Source organism: Phalangium opilio, unplaced genomic scaffold, assembly GCF_054372755.1.
Source record: "Phalangium opilio isolate 3A_F unplaced genomic scaffold, DU_Popi_V2 ptg000014l_1, whole genome shotgun sequence".
NCBI classification, from domain to species: Eukaryota; Metazoa; Arthropoda; class Arachnida; order Opiliones; family Phalangiidae; genus Phalangium; species Phalangium opilio.
Window position 1 is genome coordinate 103780 of NW_028324149.1, and position 19466 is coordinate 123245.

Sequence of the window (19466 nt, forward strand, 5' to 3'; positions counted from 1 at the left end):
ATGTTTCAAGATCTTCCCAGCACCAAGTAAAATGGTTCTGATTGAAGGGACTTTTATTAGCACAGCGTAAACAACGTTATTTTCAGGAATTAGTCCAAATGTCCACGGGCGGCATTACAAAAACGAGGCAGTCTTTCGAATGATACTTGGACATGTTGGAAGATCCCTGGCTTGTTCCTGTTATCTCAAACCGTAAAAAGCTACGCAAATCTTCATCATCACGGACAACACTCTTGTACGTTAGGTATGACCTTGAGAAAACCTAAAAGGACATCTCGAATGTATTTGAAAAACCCATCTCCAATTAAGGGGCGTGTTGTTTGTTTCCAACAGAGTAAACTCGCCCAGAGAACAATTACAATGCAGAGCCACGTTTCGGCGTTAATGGCCCACAAAGGTGGTCCCAAAAACAAGAACAAACTTTAATTTGTTTCGTTCAGTAAGTGTTTCATGTGTCATAGATAAAACGCCATGATTAATGCACGAAGAAAATGAATTTATTGACAAGTTTTAACATTTAATTGCAACTAGTTACAAAAATTGTTCAAAGTGTTCACCACCCGCGTTAAGGCACACATTAGCACGTCTTACAAATGATTCCCTTACACGTTGAAAAATGCCTGGAGTTTCGCGAATTGTTTGACAGCCGTGAATTATTCGTCGACGTAGCTCTTCAACATCGGGCACTTCAGTCTGATAAACTAAGTCTTTCAGGTGGCCCCAAAGAAAGAAATCACAAGGGTTCAGATCGGGTGATCGAGCAGGCCACTCCACAGGTCCACCTCGACCTAACCACCGCAAAGGGAAGGTCGCGTTAAGATAATTTCGGACCGCGATGCTGAAATGTGGTGGTGCACCATCGTGCATGAACCACATTCTGTTTACCAAACCTAAGGGTACGTCTTCGAGTAGTTCCGGTAAATCGTCCCGTAAGAACTGCAAGTAAGCCACACCGTTTAACCTGGGCTCTAGGAAATGTGGCCCAATTAAATTGTCACCCACAATACCACACCACACGTTTAAACTGAATTGTACTTGGTGACTTCTAACGCAAGTTGCGTGGGGGTTTAGCTGGGACCATTGATGTTTATTATGTAAGTTAATAATACCATCCCGTGAAAAGTTAGCTTCGTCAGTAACCAACAAATCCCGTGGGAAATCGATATCGTTTACTTTAGCCAGAAACCACTGACAAAACGCCGTGCGTCGTGGGTAGTCCGCTGGATTCAAACCTTGAACTTTTTGAACATGGAAAGGATGAAACCGGTGGCTTCTGAGGATTTTCCACACGAGCGTGTGGTTTACGCCTAATCGGCGACCAACTTGGCGGGTACTTGATTCAGGCTCGTCCTCGAAAATGGTGAGAACTTCGTCTTCTACGGCCTCTGGGATGGCTCTCGCTCTAGGTTGAGGTCCAGCCGGTTGGATTCGTCCATCTTGCCTCAAACGTCTGTCCACAGCCTCGAACGTCAGTCGATTTGGTAGTCGCCTCTGCGGAAATCTTTCCTGATACAAGCGTACAGCTGCAGCGGCATTCCCCTCGGCTAGTCCATACATTAGGTGCATATCCGCATATTCGGCATTTGTGAAGAAAGGCATTGTAACAGACTTCGTTGAATTATGAGTTTAATAAAACAAACACATGTACGTGAAACCTCTTTTATTCCTTTCTTAAAAAACATAGTGCTCTGTTTTAGTGCTCTGTTTTTTAAGAATAGGCGAAGTTCTCACTATTTTCGAGGACGATCCAAAAACAAGCAGCCGCCAATTGGTTTGCTGATTAAGAAAAAACCACACGCAACTTGCGTTAGAATTCACAAAGTACAATTCAGCTTAAACGTGTGGTGTAGTATTGTGGGTGACAATTTAATTGGGCCATATTTCCTAGAGCCCAGGTTAAACGGTGTGGCTTACTTGTAGTTCTTACGGGACGATTTACCAGAACTACTCGAAGACGTACCCTTAGGTTTAATAAACAGAATGTGGTTCATGCACGATGGTGCACCACCACATTTCAGCATCGCGGTCCGAAAACTTGTCAATAACATTTTCTTTGTTCATTAATCATGGCGTTTTATCTATGACACATGAAACACTTACTGAACGAAACAAATTAAAGTTTGTTCTTTTGTTTGGGACCACCTTTGTGGGCCATTAACGCCGAAACGTGGCTCTGCATTGTAATTGTTCTCTGGGCGAGTTTACTCTGTTGGAAACAAACAACACGCCCCTTAATTGGAGATGGGTTTTTCAAATACATTCGAGATGTCCTTTTAGGTTTTCTCAAGGTCATACCTAACGTACAAGAGTGTTGTCCGTGATGATGAAGATTTGCGTAGCTTTTTACGGTTTGAGATAACAGGAACAAGCCAGGGATCTTCCAACATGTCCAAGTATCATTCGAAAGACTGCCTCGTTTTTGTAATGCCGCCCGTGGACATTTGGACTAATTCCTGAAAATAACGTTGTTTACGCTGTGCTAATAAAAGTCCCTTCAATCAGAACCATTTTACTTGGTGCTGGGAAGATCTTGAAACATCATGTCACTTGGGATTAATTTTACATTACCACCGTAGGCATACTTCTACTCATTTATACGCTTCTGATTAGTAAAGGTAGAAATCAATTGTTCGATTAAAGGCTATTGAAATTGTCTAGTAATTTTAAACAAGCTGGTTAGTCGGTCTTAAGTGTTACTCCTCATTTTTGGATATTTCCTTGTTTTAGGGGCGAATGTTTGGAAGGCCATATCTCCGTAACAAAATGTTGTACACCCCATGTTCTTTGGTACTTTCCGCTCAGTTTGGTCCCATAAACACGCCCCTTAATTTGTGATGGACTTTTCAGAAACACCCTGTATACAGACATCGGATACATTTTAAATGTTATTCAGGATTTAGATATTGAAAAGTTAGAAAAAAAACCCGGTTTTTTATCTTTCCAGGTTCCGGAAATTCTAATATATACGGTATACCCATCCCTAGCTTTTAAATATTTCAACGGTTTAACATGGACATTATAAACCCTAGAGGGGACTGGAGAACATTACAAAAATAAACGGTACAATTCAACGATGCGCATTAGCGAGATATTAAGATTAACGTTCTAGTAAATTTTGCAAGGTAATTTTCAGAATTCGCTGTTTAAGGATAGACACGAGGGGACCGGTCTGTATTTTTTATGGTATATCAAGGTCACTTAAAATTATTTAATAGGCCCATTGGGGCGGGGGGTGTAAATGAAGTTGATGTATTACCCTGAGCTCGCTGGGTCGAAAAACTTTACTTCGTTGCTAGTCCTCGTTAGAGTTCTAAAGTCCATGATTTTAGGAGTTAGCTACCCAAGGCCCGAGATACTCGTAGGGCTACTAGTCCCCTAGTCAGTCTTAAGAAAAAGCAAAAAGGAAAAAAAACCCGACCCAACATTTTTCTTCTAGACATACTACGTCTCTTTTAAAGGGAAGGCAACAGGAAAAAGACAAAAAAATAATAGATCTGCCTTGTCGAGAAGGTTTTTTTGCCGATTCTAAGCCAGATTCCTGAAGAGGCATACGGGATACCTTATCCGCGATTATCTCTTTAAATATTCATTCGTTCCATCTTCCCTTTAACTAAGCTGAGATAGACGGGAGCTAGAGCCCCATTCCGATTCATGCAATATTCATAGATTCAGGAGGATACCTGGGTTAACCCAGCGGGAACTCTAAATAATGGTAAATAAATGTAAGGTTTTTATTTATTTTTTTCTTTCTTTTCCCCTTTACCAAGGCTTAGGGTAACCAGTTCTACGTACCCCTTCGCGCAGTGTACTTACCCGTCCCTTACTTAACGCGTATGCTGCTCATTTTCGCAGTTGGCCTTTGATATTGGCAGTCTGTTCCATGTTGTTTGGTTTTTAAAAGATCCAAGAATTTTATTTTTCTATATAGTGTCGTGGATTTTTGGAATTGGAGTTTCAAATATTAATTAGCCTTTAATTCTAAAAATTTAATTGTTGCTGCACGTTCTTAACAGCTTTAAAGAACTCGAAGATAGTCTGCTTACTACGAAGTTTCTCGTGACGTCACACCCTCCCAGCTCTTACCTCGGTTTTGGCGACCATATTGGAAGTCGTCAGTTCAGATCAGTCCGAAAATTTTAGATTACCAATATTGTCGTCATGTTCCCGTATCTCCTCTCCTCTCAGTACCACTCTATAAACCAATTCCAAAGAAACCTTTCCATAGTGTTACTGATATTAACAGCACGCAGTTAAATTTGGAAATTAACCAATTGTGACTATTCATGAAGAACTAACAAGCAAACAAAGATCCTTCAAATGACCAAGGCTTAACTTAATGGAAATAATTAATTGATTCTTTGACATAGGAAGCCACGAATTTCTCAGTTCTTTTGATAAAAGAACTGTTTTTATAGAATCAAAGGTTCAATTACTTCTTCCGCGTATACTGTATATACGTCTTTAGGAAATTGTTTTTAAGGCTTCTACATTGGTTTAGCTTATAGGGAGTTGAAAGCGTCCGAGGCTGCAGCACCCAGGGAATCAAAGACGAGTGCGTGACTTTCCTCAGTTTTGGCTGCGAGACCAAATTAGCTTCGAGAAACAAAACGTCGTTTCAACGGCTTTCACAGCTTCTACAGTCTCGCACCTATGACTATATATAGGTGTATATCGTATTTTTTTTTCTTTTTTCCTTTTTACCTTCTGAAATGTGTGATTGTTGGTTTCCGTGGTCGTTACCCCGCTAATGGCCTACGTCTTCGACCAGTGTTGAGTGGCTAAACCATCGCGCTCCAACTCGCTCGCTTTCCTTGCCTAGATGTGAATCGGTGCAATTATTATATGAATATGCGCAATAAGCCTCGTGCGGTAACTCTTAAGGGGTTCTTGGAGCTGAAGTTAAAAGATCGCGACCTTTTCAAAAGTCAGGGTAGCCAGGTTTTAATAGACCCTAGTTCCAAAACGTCGGGGATACAGTCTGATGTTTCACAGACTTGTTGTCTTAAGAAGAGACATTCCCCCAAAAAATTAGATACGACTTCATATCCAGTATATAAGGACTTTGGGTTGAAGCCCTATCTATGGTCCTTGGGTTGACTTAGTCATAACGGATGTTGCGTCCTAACCCTAAATCAAGCTGTATACTATTCCCCGTTTCCGGTTCCTTAAAGCATCCGGACAATCGCCGGGTAAAGCTTATCTAGTCGTAACTATGTAAACGTAAGTTTTACTTGACCAAAATTCAGGATGAATTAAACGGATTCATGGCAATCCTGTTGGAAAGCTCCGCTGCCTTTGAGAGGTGGGCGGTATTGAACCCTTGTCACGTAACCCATGCAGCTTCGAGATTCTGAACTCGAGGTATGGGTACGAAATAAAAAAAAAACACTTCTAGAGAGGCCCCTCATTTTCTTTGGCGTTGGCCCGACTTCGTACGTCCTGCAGGTGGAAAGAAATACTTGAATATTTTGACCAACTGAACATAACGTCTTTAGATCTTACCAAGGACTTAACGCGCTGGGAATCAATATAGGGGAGGGTCTAATTGATGTCTACTAGTTAGTGTTGACGTCTGTACGTCGCGTTTGATTATCATTATCGTTTGTAAATTCCGTGTAAACCCGACTTCGATCCCGCGTACGCAATATCGCGGCGGTTCTATAAACTACCAATTCAATTATGATTAACGTAGTACGCATGCTCAAAGCGTAGATTAAGATCCTTAAGCCTAATTTGTGCGTATATATATGGTGTTCCCAAAATGGGTGCTAGGAGTCCCGAAGTACAACGGGTTCTATGGCTGATTTTGAGTCAAAAATATACCTTCTATTACATTTTGTCTTCGCTTACAGCGGCCCATGGAGCAAAATCTCATAGAAACCACTTTACTTCGGTCCTAACACGATTTTGGAAAACCCTGTATTAAGGGTTGTTGTATGGAATTTTTAAAACCGAGGCATTTCACTCTCTCTTTAATAATTTCTTTGTAAAAACTTAGGTGTTGCCGACCGTGATTACAAATCTTGATTTTCTCTTTTATAATCTGGATCCTAGACTCCTGAAGAACCTTTTTTTTTTCGCTTTAGTAAATTCCCTTTGCACTAACTTTCTTCTAAGTCTTTATCAAGCTTAACTCCACCCTTAATCATGCAATGCCCGTAGTCTCAATGTTACCTTGCAATAACAGAAGGGAGATCCGAGGATAATCCCTAACTTTGATAGTACTGCAATGTTATAATGATTAAAAGTATATAGTTGACATCTTCATTGCAAGGCGCTCGAGCTTTTCCCGCGCGCGCTCTGGATCCATTAGGGTCACGCGGTTCTGTTCGATACAGCCTCGTTAATGATACCTAACCGAGGATAAGTTATAAAGTTCAAAGTTTAAAAGCCGCCTTTAACTGTATTAATTTACGAAACTCGAACCGTTTAGTTTTTTTTTCACCCATGGTTCTAATTTTGGGTGTAGCCAAATTGTATTTAAATCTATTGTAGGAGGTTTTCCCTGATAAATCTCTTGCACGCTTAAAGATAAGAAATGCTCTGTTAAGCCTAACTCTTATTTTTTTCACTTTATACTGAAGGCTCTCTTTAGAATAGACCTTTTTCAAAAATCCGGGGTAAAATAGAGACTTGTTTTCTTAAGATGAAACACCCTGTATGTTCATTCCAAAGACGTTAGGCATGACTTCTGACTGGTAACTTGTAAGCCTTATCTAAGGTCCTTGATTTCCTGCACATCAAGCGGGCGACACTGCTGGCCCGCTTTCAAAATGGCCTATTGAAAATGTACACTACATTGGTTTGAAATGTGATCTCTGTCCTAAATTAGACCGGCCTTGAAGGGTTCGCTAGAGACCAAAAATAATTTGAAACGTAAACCCAACTAAGGCACTTTGAGGCAATCCAACATTTTCACTCACAAAAGGTTAATACTATATTTGTCAACTTGAATTAACTCTGAAGGTGGTTTTACCAAATTCGCCGGAACAATTACTGGACGGACCCTTTGAAATGGAGAGGCTCGAGTAAAAAAAATAATAATCATTGTAGGTTCGTCTACACTCTCTTGGTCTCCTTTCCTTCACCAAACGAAAGGGGTTTTGACCAACTGGGGTCAGACAGACGATAGGGTTGTATTGTACAAGGAAAGAAAAGCTATGGGGTCCCCGAAAAGGAAAGGAGAAGTCGTTTGCAGTCCCCATACCGCCCTCGAGATGAAATTGCTAGAATCGGAATGTAATGGTATCACGTAAGGCAGTTTTTCTAAAAACGATACTTGCTTGGGCTCAGTTTTCTTTTGGGCGCGAAACACACAGTTCAGAAAGCATAAGGTATTGAACGTCCAAGTCTGCTTCATTAAGCCTCTTCGATGTGAAAATAGGGATAGGCAACCCCGAGTATTGGGGCATAAAGGGGTGTTGACCCATAGCCATCTCTGCGCACTCTCTGGACCCAAACCGCCTAGAGCGCAGGCGCCGAAAAGCGAGATGGAAGGCAATGTTTTACTCCCGTGCCCTTCCCTCTTAGTTACATCGAAAAGGCTCATTTCCTCAATCTTTGTCGCCCAGAATGTTGACTTACAAGGAGTGCATGTGCCACCCTCCCGGGAAATCCAACTACGCTTACTCGAAATATATTTAGGGACGCAGACTTATCAGAATGATAAACTTATGGTTTTTATGGATGATAAAAGAGAGTAAGGGACACTTCTTTCGCGCCATTTTACTGGATTTATTTTACACTTGGTTTTTCTGGCGCATCGCCTATCATAGCGGAGATCTTTCGGCGGCGACCGGAAAGGCCGCCCGCCTCGCTCTAGGAAGATTTAGTCCTAATGCTTGAAATCGATGATTGACGAAAATCCGGGGTCCGAACTTGAAATTGATTTCGGATATATAGGCGACGCGGCGGGCCTAATGACGAAACCTGAAAATCCCCCTCCTTCCCGCAAACACCGTTCGAGAATCGCCAGGCGTCAACCTATAACTAGACTAGTTTACAGTAATATACCGTAATCTATCGTATAATGTATAACTTCTAGGCTTTGACGATTACATAGGGGAGAGAGAGGGAGGGAGATCCAAGGCTTAAGTTAGTGTCAACTCGAATCTAATCCCCCCTTGATCGTGTCTAAGCAACTAGAGCTCGCCTAGGGATTTCAATGACTGACTACACTCGCTATCAAAACAGATCCGATCGTAGTCTATACGAAGCGGAGTCCTGAGTTGTTTCCTGGTTTTTTTTTTTTAATTTTTCGATTCGTCTTCTATCTATTGTTAAGGAAAGTTAATTTAATTGTTTATAGGGTTGCGTTTTAGGTCGCCTAAAATGTTCAGGGAAAGTCGAGAGTTTTTTAATTGTTTTAACAAAGGTTGATGAAGGTTTGGAAATTTTGATTTAGTGGGTTTTGTGTTTTCGAAAATTCAAAATACACAATCTGAACAGTTTACATTTAGAAATAATCTTCTTTAAATTATTTCAAGAAATAGTCAGGGAAAGTCATAGAATTTGAATCTGCAAATTAGTTTCAACTCTGACACGCATGAGATACAATTTAAAATTTTTGATAAATTCTTATTTATACTCGATTCAGTAACGTTTTCGAATCTCCCTCGATAATATTCTATTAATATTATCATCTCGTGATGAGTCGGTTGGTTGTTCTTCTCGACTTAACCTATATATACGCTGTAATATAAAATGCCACGTATCCATTTTGATCACGTCTTGACTAGCATTCAACTCATGGCGATTGGTGGTTTGCGCCGCGCTATAACGGGATCACATCTTATATAAGATAAGCCCCCCTGATTGGTCATCTCTTTCCATCACTAACATCGTAATGACGAAAAGGATTTTCGCTTCAACTAATAGCGGTCCTTTTAACAGTTTAGGTAAGCGATGGGTTCAGAGGTCAATCAATCCGAGAGAGAGCTGGATTTAAACTCGATTAGGCCTATAACGATGGTCAACTTCATCCCATGCAAGCTCTAAACGAATTGAATCGAATTGAACCAGCCTGGGCGAGAGTTAAATTCTTCAAAATGTATATACTGTATAGGCTTAGCTTCTCGCGTCTCCTGTAAATTTATTGAAAATTTGCCCATAGCTTTATTCCTATCGTATTGGGGTCGGTAGAGGCTAGAGGGTCGGTCCGGGGCTGAGGAGTTAAATGTCTCTTTAGGAAATGATGAATTACCCCGTTCCTTTCCTCGCTGGCTCGTTCCGGGGCGCAAATTTTAATTATATCGGACTTTTCCACGAATCGATACCCCAAGCTTTACACAGTGCGAATTTAGACTATTTTTCCCATGAATATGGAAGAATATACACGCATTTCAGCTTCAGAAAATGATCAATGTAGTGATTTAGGCCTGGAATATCTATTTTCAAAACGTGAAATATCAACTTAACGAAGTTGGAGTCACGTTGTTGGCGTGCAGGTTTTTCGGGTTACTTTTTTCAACTCGATGGGTGACCAGTTATTCATGGATATATTGAATGAATTTGGGATCTTTTACTTTAGACATGGTGCGAAAGTGCGTTAGCCAGCTTTTCATTCTCGCTCGTTGAAGCGCGAGCGAAAGGGCATGCGGCAGCCAAGGGTTAGAAGCGCGCGACTAGGGACAAAGTGCCGACTAAGCTCGAATGTTAAAAGCGAAAAGGATGAAGATTGGGCTAACACGGGCGCCCGCCCGGGAAGATGGCTGGAGCAACAATGTTGAAGTTGAACTTATAGCGACCGCTCGGGCAAGGCAAAGGGGTTCCCTCCCTTAAAAGTACTTGCTTGCTTGCCCGGAAGCGCCCCTATTTCGATCCTTTTCTTTAGAACTGTAAAAGGAATTGATAGCAAATATAACCGTGTTCCTTTTGCTTATACATAAAGTCAGAGGTAAAAAACAGTAACTCGAAATGTTGACGTGTGTTTTTGTAACACGATTTTTTCGACAACCGCTTGATGTAAAATCATGTTTTCGGCATTGTTGCATAGAGGACAGTTAGGGTTAAATTACTATGAAGGCGTTCAACCATATCTTTTAAATTGGCTAAGTTACAACGCCCCAAAGTTCACGATAGGTCAATGGTCTTTATGAGGAATTTTATTTTTTTTTCGCGTTAACAATTCACCAAAGTCATTGAAGCCATGTCTAACGTCTTTGTTGACCACATACCGGATGCATGATGGTCAAACACCGACCTATTTTACCCTGGACATTTGAAAAGGGTATATTTTACTAACTCATGTCAAAGTTAGGACCTTTATATTCTAGTTACCCCTTTTCGAATCCAGTAAAGTACCCATTACGATCTTAATAGTCTAGTTACCCTTTTCGAATCCAGTAAAGTACCCATTACGATCTTAATAGTCTAGTTACCCTTTTCAAATCCAGTAAAAGTACCCATTACGACCTTACTGATCTAGTTACCCCTTTTCGAATCCAGTAAAAGTACCCATTACGATCTTAATAGTCTAGTTACCCTTTTCAAATCCAGTAAAAGTACCCATTACGACCTTACTATTCCAGTTATCCTTTTCAAATCCAGTAAAAGTACCCATTACGACCTTAGTAATCCAGTTACCTCTTTGAAATTCCGTAAAAGTACCCATTACGACCTTTTAGCCCTGGATATCGATAGGTTGTCGATCGATCTAGCTCACCTGCTTCGACGATTTTTCATACCTCTCCTACTACGCCCCGAACCTGAAAAGTTTTATTTCCGTTCGCTATATCCAACCGTTGGCGAATTAAAATAGGGGTTACCCTTTTCCTTAAGCCTCGTCCCTCTATATACGGGCAACATTCGGTCAAAATAATAGTACCACTTTAAGATGGTATAGTCGGAACGCTTTTCAAAGTGGTGGAACAAACGTCCTTGGGACTTTTAAATTGAAACTTTTATTCTTTGTCGGAAAGCGAGGCGATGGAAGGTAGGCAAGGTATAAGTGTGGCGCGGGCAACGTAAGGCCCCTTCAGGGCGTAGAATACTTTCCTGTATTGTCCCTCCTTGTTTAAATAGCTTCGAGTCTTGAATATAATGTTTGATCAGCTAATACGAACTATTTTGTTAGACAATACAACCAAGCTTTGATGTTATATCTACTACGCTTGATTTCCTTTTTTTAATTACGTATCGCTAAGATTGAGATTGCAAAATATTTTGTTCACGTGTCGGTTTGAGTTAAGAGTAGTTGGTAATTGGCTATAGTCGCCTTCTTGGAAGACTACCCCATTCTGTGAACTATAACTATAGGTTATGGACCATTTCGATGTAACTAAGAGCCCCATTCTGTAAATTATGGTTATAGACCATTTCTATGTAACAGAGAGGGAAAGACACGGGGGTAAAACTTTACCTTTCATCTCGCATTTTGGCGCCTGCGCTGTAGTCTCTTTGTATCATAAGAGTGCGCAGAGACGGCATTGTATCAACCTCTTGTATGATTCCCCTTTTCTACGACGAAAAGGTTTATTATCGTAGCTAATTTTTTGAAATCCTCAAATAAACCTCATTATTTTGCGGTGCACTTTTGTTCTGGCGCCTATTTTGGAATATGAAAATAGTGTTTTAAAAACATGTATTGAAAAAGGTGGATGGTTTTGAAGGTTGAATTCTTGTATAGTAAAAATTTACCGAGAGGTTAAATCAATCCATCATTTTTGGGTTGTAGGAATTCCGCTCTCCTCACTTATCGGATTTTGAAAGGCCAGAATTGAGGATTCCTGTAAGCTATAGCGTGCATTTTAGTTTTAGCTATATAACCTAACCTTGTAACGTACTACATCGTGGAATCTGTTACAGGCGTAATAGAAATTTGAGATGACTGAAAATCGTTCGAGTCCAAAGTTATAACTTCCTACACGAGGCCCGGCCCCCCAGGTTCTAGGTTACTTCATAAGTTTATGTATAAAAGTATTCGGTATCTAGTTTACACGTATCTCTTAATATTAGTAGAATCCTGGAGGTAAACGCTGTATTTATTCTCGAGGCCAGATGAAAAATGTAGCTCCATGTATTTAGTACCGTTGGATAGAGGAAAATTAGGGCTATCAAGTACTTGAAGAGTTTCTATGTTTCTCTATAATTACGTCAGATTTCTGGCGTCTCAAAGTATTATGTCATATGGATTAGGTTTAGGAGAATAAGCTCTTTTTCTTGATAATTTGATTGATTACTCGAGCCCCATGTTTGAGTTTTGACCAGAGTTCTGACGTCCCAAATTTATACCTTATCTACCAGTATTTGGATTGAAGAACTTAACTTATTTGCATATTTCTCAAGCCCAATTGTTTTCCAAATAACACTGAAGGCGTTCTCGCATTTATAGATGAAGATTTACGCGTGTTTATTAACTTATGATGTAACACTGAAAGGACGATAAATATATTGGAAAGGGAAGTAATTGGTCGGACCTCAGTTTAAGTTAAGATTCGATCTAGGTATAGATTGTAGAATCCTTTAAACAGTACGGCGGATGCTTGCGTGGAAGTCAGCTCCGTAGAGGAGTGAAGGGAGTCAGAAGCCAATCGATCCCGGATATTGATGAAGGAAAGCTTGTTAAATTAGGCATTTCCGCCGGGGCCTCCTCTTTGAACCTTCCCGACAAATCTGTCAACTAGTTAGCCGCGTCGGCCCTCAAGTACATCAAGGTCTCTCTATAGAAAAGCGAGGGGGAGAAAGCCAAAACTTACACTAATGCAAATGCTACACCGGAGTGACGCGGGGATGCTGGGGTTCGTTTCGACGCCATTTACGGCTCGTTAATTGTGTAGCCATCATTTCAAGTTTGAGTTTCGAAGACCAATTCCCTGGGCTTGGTTTAATTTTGATTTGAACCCTAGGGTCAAGCCCTTCCCGTATACTTATAAGGGGGATCTTTTAAATTAAATATCGTACTCCAATAATTTCACTCAATATGTTTAAATTAATATTTAGATATTATATGTTTGTGTTCCTTCCGAGATTTGTGTACTCAAGTATACTTTACTATAACGTAAATGGAATGAACCTTTCCTGGTTTTGGTTCTAATATTTTTTTTGGTTCGAAAGATGGTATTGAATATTTTAACGTACTAAAGTTAATGGGGAATTAAGTTAAGTTATACCAACATTGAGTTCAAGTAGGAGTTGCAACTTTATGGGTTTATTATAAGATTCTCTATTCGGGGAGCTAGGTCAGTTGACCCATCGGATATACTGCCTTGTAGGTGAATACCATTGGACTATAGGAGTAATAATCAAGTGTACTGTAAGGTCCAATGGACATTGCCAGTATTGTTTGCGACCAATCTTTAGGTCTATAGGACAAGCACAACGTAGACAAGCAATTCTAGCAATTACGATGGAGGTTTGCAACTCGCGGACTATGGCTTTCAGTGTTTCCGTTTTTGTATACGTATCTTCTCCATTGTAGTTTGGTAGTTAAGTATAGGGTCATTCTAGTTCTCCGGACAATAACGGTCGGCCTAGATTCTAGATTCCTTTCATGGTATATTGACGGCAATTCCAGCTTTTCTCGTATAACTTTGTAACGTTGGTTATATGATATAAACAAAGGCAAACACGAATAACGGAAAGTTAGGCTGTATAAGGTGTAGAGAGAAAGACACGTGATTCACGTTGACTTTGAAGCAATTGACCTCTGCGGTATTCTAGGGCATAACCAGGTTTGCATTATTAAATCTATGATAATCTTCAATAGCCTAAAAAATTCTAACGCATTCCTCGAATGTTTCAAAACGCAAACACTATTTAGTCTTAGAGAAATTTAAAAATGTAAATTAAGTAGAGCTCTGATTGATTGACTAAAGAAGCTAGAGAGAAAGAAATCAAGATTTGGAGAACGTTGTAAACATAATTCTGGGCACCACATGAAAGGCATTCGTTAACCTCCCCAGTGCCTAATTACTTTCTGTTATCTCTATTTGCATTTGATACAACATATGCTTTGACGACGTAACCCTTGTTCTAGAAATAGCCTTTGAGGAACCGTTAATGAAAAACATGTAATAGAGGAATTCAGTACACGCCGCGCTTAGAGAAGCGGAATTATGACCTACAAAATCGTTTAAGGTCATTCACTGTTGAAGCAAAATAAATATTCGGGTGCTATTTCATTATCAAAATCACGTATCCCATGATTCCCCGCGGTTTTACTGCCTTAACCACCCCCCTCTCTCCAACTCCTCATTCCCCACCTATCTTTACTTGAATCTTGACCACAGGGTCTTAACTCTGTATCGCCAGCTCTTTCCTGCTCGAGGGAATGGACACTCGCGTTAGATATTTGTTCTTGGATTTAGCTCCAAGAAATCTATCGATATTTTCTTTTCGTATATGAAACTTGGCGTCATAAACAGCCGAAAATCGAACTTCCGGTTATCCCAGGAGGGCTTGCTGAGATTACAATTTAAATTCTTCAAAAATGTGGCCAGGACGTCTTCCTATTGGATTGGGGTTGGGAAAGGTTCGGGCTCTGTCTGAAAAGTTTTCCTTTTTAGATTTGTTAAGACACTTTTTTGAAAACCCCATAACAAAGGCTTATGTTTAATTCGCTGTACTATAGCCACGCTGTAAATTTTGGTAAAATTACTCGCGAGTGTTTTCCCCCTCGTATTTCAGGAAAACCTTAGTTGAGCCGAGTTCATCTCGATTTCTGGTCACGTGTGAAAGAGCGTTTTCTGGAAGGTTATCTGGCTCTGAGAACGTTTTCGGTCCTCGTTTTAACGCCTATAATCTGACGATATAAATTGCCTAATTAAGTGTTTTGCGGCGAGTAAGCTAGCTAGCTAGCTGCTTTGCCCCGTCCGGTTTCACCCAAAACTCTAAATGTGTTCTAGTGTACTCTGGAACAGATTCCTCGCCTTAACAACCCTTAAGACATTTTTATTCTGATTTCTCTTTTCTCTCTCTCTCTTCTCTCTACATTTACGCTTCGTTGCATTTGTCTGTGGTTCTGGCACGCTTTTCCTAATAGAGGTTGGGGATAGTGATTAAATCCCTTTGGGGGAAACCCCCGAAACCCCCTTCCACTCGCTCGTGTCAATTACGGAAGTCAGTATGGTAGGCCTTGGACCTTGCTTTAATTGTTAAGTAATTAATTTTGACTTTTTTGAATATTCCATTTGGGATAAAAGACTGATCTATGCGAGATTGGGATGGTCTTGTATACTTAGAAGAACACAAAGCTACCCCCCCCCGTCCCCCAAGAAATTTTTGAAAAATTGCCAACAGCAAAATAGACCTAACTTTAATCACAAACTTTTAACCCAAGTGTCAGCTTGCTGAAAGGCGAGCAAGTGATGATGATACTTTAAAATGAAGTTGATACAATGATTAGTGCTTTAATTACGCTATAAATTACAAGTATGTTTGACAAATTTAATGAAATTTCTTTTTAAATATGATTTTATTAAATTTGGCTGTGGAAAAATTTATTCCAAATATAAAAATGGTAAATCATTTAGGTATCGGCATCTAGCATATATGCTAGTTTAAAATTCAAAGCAATTAAAATGTTAATGTTTCTGGGCTTAAGTAGCGTTTTTGGCACTATAAAATCAACATGTTTGAACGAGCTTCATGCCCCGACTTTTAACCTACTGAGATATTGCGATTGATTTTTACCCTTTACAATGATCACTTGTTTGTCTCGTGCTTAATTATTATACTTTCCAATCTATAATGTACATAAATGTACAGTACATAAAGTTCCTTTACTAAAAGCTGCTGAGGGTTACAATTTAATTCTTTATTCGCGATGGCCGCGTTAATGGAATTGAATCGACGCTACACATTTTTCGAGTACGTAAAACAATGATTGCACTATCACTAATTTAAATACGAGTCTTTCCGTGAACATAAAAGTAAGTAGAAACGACTTTGCTTTTATTCTTCAAGAGTTTGCTTAAGGAAATTTAGCCCCAGGAGTTTTAGCGGGGAAATTTCCCTGGCAATCCACAGAGAATACGGGACAGAATTTGATGTTCAACAAATAATGTAAATTGGTAAAAATTCAATCGAAATCTTTTAACTCTTCCCATAGCCGAAAATGATTTTACTTTAATTGATGTATTTCTAATTATGTATAACAACTAGCTCCTTCCTTGTCTAGTATAGTTTAAGTTCCAATGTATCAAAGACTACATTGTACGTATACGTTTGGTGATAATCCAACTGGCTTCAATGAGATTCGAGGGGCCGTTCACTCGTAGTAGCTGTTGGCAGTGCTAATGATTCTACTCACGTAAGTGATCGGTGTAATTAACCCCTCTCCATAGGATCCTCGGAGGTATCTGCAGACTTTCCTATATACAAAATTAATAAAAATAATTCTAGTTAAGCCTTACCGACGAAAGGATTAAGCTTAATCAAATTAGATTATTATTTAATTATTAGTTTCAGTCCAGGAATATAATTAGAAATAGCTTTACGATTTTTTAACGTATTAGTTTTGAAGCTATTTGCTGACGCGGTAAAGGTGTTTAGTTGCTATTAGTGGAACTAGCTTCTAATAGTAAATTCTTTGTGAATTTTAATCGATTAAAAATATGGATTATTTTCACCGTGCAATGATTAATCGGTTTTATAAAACTAGTTCGACTAAAACAATTTTTCGAAGATAATGCAAATGCTTATCAAATAGACCAAACAAAATTAAGAATAATCTGAAATTTAACATAAAATAGTAATAATTAGAAACAAGAATGAGAATTTTATATTTTATAAGCATTATTAAGTTTGAAATATTTTCAGACTAGATTATTTCCTCTCAGCGATTAATATCGAAATTCCTTAAATTATAATCGATCAGTCAGTTCAATTAATCGATTCGAAACCGGCAGATAACCTTAAAACCTGTATCATACGCCACGTTGTCTAAGTTTAAATTGATCTTGGAGTGGAATACTATAAGCTCATCCAAAGTTGTAATTTTGGCAACTCGACTATAGGGCTGCAGTCTGCAGCTTGCTTCATTTATATTACTCGGTGTTGAGAATTGGCTTTTGTCCTCGTTGAATTCATCGTCGAGCTAGCCTAGAGTTAATCCGATTTAGCTTAGCTGGCGATGGCCTGCCATGGTATAAACGAAGCTCCACTTCACGCGCTGCAGGGGGGGAGGAGGTGGAACCCCTCCGGAGAACCCCCGAATTAGGACCGCCACAAGTCTAATTAAACGTTAGATAGGGGAAACTATACGATATACTGAAGGCGCGCGTCAAGAACTTTGATGACGGAATCAATTAACAATCCGCCCCTGTGTTTCTAGTGCCACTAGTATTACCCCCTAATCCCCGATAATTCTCTTATACGCTCGCCCGTACGTCTACAACTCTTGCACGCCTCGATATTGGCCAAGCCTAATTTTCAATTTACAAGTAGAAGTACTATAGGCCTTTACTAGCTCGAGAAGTATTTTGCAGGAAATTGGTAATTTGGTCTCCATATACCATACGCTGAAAAACGGTATGTTTTTCATATGTCTCTGAATCTCATAGATTGGATAGAATTTTGAGATGTCAGTCATCAATTGGAAAATGGTGGCTAGATATGTTACACCATAAGATCATAAGATATGTTCCTTAAGTTTATCACTGGTTACAAACTGGAGCTTGTCATGAAGTGACGTAGGTCATAGATTCGAGGTAAAGCGACGCCTGGTGAGGCGTTGTCAAAGGCTTAACACAGACTAAATAGGAAAATGGAATGCAAAACTAACCGAGTGTAGTACTTCAATTCTCGCTCGTCGTTCTCGAACTAGCTCGAGCTGTAAGTCTCTAGCATTACGAAGTATAGGTAGTGTCATACTTGTGACTTGTGAAACATATCTTATAAACTTATGGTTACACCTTTAATATTTTGACCTTAGCTTTCTTTACAAATTGTTTTGTAAGTTTGGTAATAATGACTTTAGTTCATTTTGGTTTGTTTCTTCAATTGCCACTGCTAGTTTATTTTTTCTAGACTAGCGTCTAAAATTATCCATTCTGCAAACGAATTATTTAAATTTTTATAAACACCAAATTATTTATATCATTTTTGAAATCAAAATATCTCAAGTCTAAGATGAAACTTTATGAAAGAAAAAAAAAACACTTTGATTTATTTGAGGATCTTTTCCCCGTAATTTGATAAACCGCGTGAAAAGTCGAAACGTTGGCCATTTTAGCCCTGCGAAATTCATGTGCGCGCGGTTCCTTAACGTACTACGCTATTAAAAAATGTATGAGCTGTCACCCACCCATTTCTCAGGGCTGAAAAAAATCAATGCGCGAATATGAGAAAGAATAAAAAAGGGAAGTCCAAGAGCAAAATAAGAAAGATGGAGGGATGAAGGATGTACTCTTGGAAAAGAGGAAGAGGATAGAGAGAGAGGGGGGAGAGGGAGGGAGGGAAAATTTGGTGCTGGATAAACCCCGAGGCACGAAACTCCTCGACTAGCTCTGGTAACTAATGAAGCGCGTTTCTTCGGGTTTTCGTCGCCCAGCCAAAAAGAAAAGATCCCTGTATATATATATCTACTACCAATGGCTAAACTCTTTCCACCGTCTTAAGCGAGACAGACGGACCGGGGATGCTGCATGGGAGAAGGGCCACGACAGAACTACAAGCTAAAGGAGAGAAAAGGTGTGAAAACCCAAACACTAATTTGACAAAGTTTGCCAGCCTCTTCTTTCCCCCAAGGCGAAATTCCCGGATTCCTCTATGCATCCGGATTATATACATCTAAGTCCCTTTGTACAATAGCACGACTTTTGATCATAGGGTCTGTTATTTTAATGTAACTCCGAATATTCCGTAAGGTTTGTTATAATAGGCCTAACGCAATAATAGACCTTAGATAAAAAACCAATGTTAGATAAGGAACGGCTATATAAACTAGGCCCGCAGTGTCGAGGTCACTCTTATCATGTTAGACTAAACTTAAATAAAGTGCTTATGTTTTAAACTACTAGTTGACTGATCTCAATCTACAACATGGTGATAGAGGTGGGATATGACCACACCCTAGCCTGACTACTTGTAAATCGCAACATTCCACAACAAGCACCAATTAAAGCCCTAGCATGACTTCATTTAAGAGTCCCGCCCAGTTCGTACCAGGTGCCAACCCAGCAGCAAGCTGGCGTGAATACAAGGAAGGCTACGAAATCTATGCCATCGCAGCGAAATTAGCCGAGGAGGACATCGCAACACAACGAGCCACATTCTTGCACATCCTAGGACCGGCAGGACGTCGGATTTACAATACTTTGCCTATCATCGAAATAAACGACGCAAGGACAGTAGCGGTAATATTAGCAGCTTTCGATACCTACTATAAACCCTACAAGAACCTTCTCTATCTTCGTTACGTATTCTTTACCACGGTACAACGCGAATCTCAAACATTTGACGACTTCTTCACGGAGTTAAAGACCAAAGCCCAAGACTGCGAGTTGACACCACTCACAGACTCTCTC